Below are 972 nucleotides of genomic sequence, written 5' to 3'. Positions count from 1 at the left end.
GCGGCTTCGGTGGCCGGGGGTCCCCGGTGGGGCAAGCGGCGGGGAGCCTGACACCCGCCGTGGGGCCCTCCAGGCCAGGCCTCGCCTGGGTGGCCGCGGGGGGATTCGGGGCGGTCCCGCGGGCCGGCGGCCGGGCGCAGCGGGGCCGGGAGGGGCCGGGCCAGTCCGCCCCATGGCCGGGGTCTCCCCCCAGCGGCTTCGGTGGCCGGGGGTCCCCGGTGGGGCAAGCGGCGGGGAGCCTGACACCCGCCGTGGGGCCCTCCAGGCCAGGCCTCGCCTGGGTGGCCGCGGGGGGATTCGGGGCGGTCCCGCGGGCCGGCGGCCGGGCGCAGGAGGAGGGGCCGGGCCAGTCCGCCCCATGCCCGGGGTCTCCCCCCAGCGGCTTCGGTGGCCGGGGGTCCCCCGCGGAGGAAGCCGGGTGGGTGTTGGGGGGAGCCGGACCCCAGGCGCCCCGACCCGTGACCTGCGGCCGCGACCTCCGACTCGGCAGGAGCGACGAGGGGCTTTCTGGCCCGCCCCCCCCTCCCCTTCCTCCCCAGAAAAGGAGAGAGAGCTGGCTCGGACCGGGAAAAGCTGCCTACGGCACCTGGGATTCCCAGGCGGTCACCCATCCAAGTACTAGCCAGGCCCGGGACGGTTTACCTTCCGAGATCGGACGGGATCGGGGGCGTTCGGTCCGGTATGGCCGTAGGCACCCGGCTCCGCGCCTCCTCGCCCGCTTTCCCCTGCCGACGCCCGGGCCTGCCGCACGGCGAGCCCCGGTCGGACTGCCCCGTGCGGCAGGGCCCCCGTCTCTCGCGGGCCCGATCCTTTTTTTTCCTTTTCAAGCTCCGGGGCCCGGGCTGGCCGTCAGAGCCCCTCCCCCCGCCCTCCCTCCGGCGTCCGGGAAAATATTTTCCCGGACTTCCAGTGGGCCCGGTCCTGTCAGCCGGGGGTGGGGGGCAGTCCCTCGCTGCGGCCAGGGAGGGTGAG

The 972-nt window shown here is 76.6% G+C and overlaps 1 non-coding gene across 1 annotated transcript; it reads right to left on the bottom strand.

The window, feature by feature from the left end:
* Positions 1–574: 574 nt before the first annotated feature.
* LOC113408629 lies at positions 575–693 on the bottom strand. The gene has a single exon (XR_003370332.1). It is a non-coding gene; the product is annotated as a 5S ribosomal RNA (ribosomal RNA).
* Positions 694–972: the final 279 nt, after the last annotated feature.

The sequence above is a fragment of the Terrapene carolina genome, unplaced genomic scaffold (genome assembly GCF_002925995.2).
Source record: "Terrapene carolina triunguis isolate 2854851 unplaced genomic scaffold, T_m_triunguis-2.0 Scaffold20769, whole genome shotgun sequence".
NCBI classification, from domain to species: domain Eukaryota; kingdom Metazoa; phylum Chordata; order Testudines; family Emydidae; genus Terrapene; species Terrapene triunguis.
This window is presented reverse-complemented; position numbering and strand designations above follow the sequence as displayed.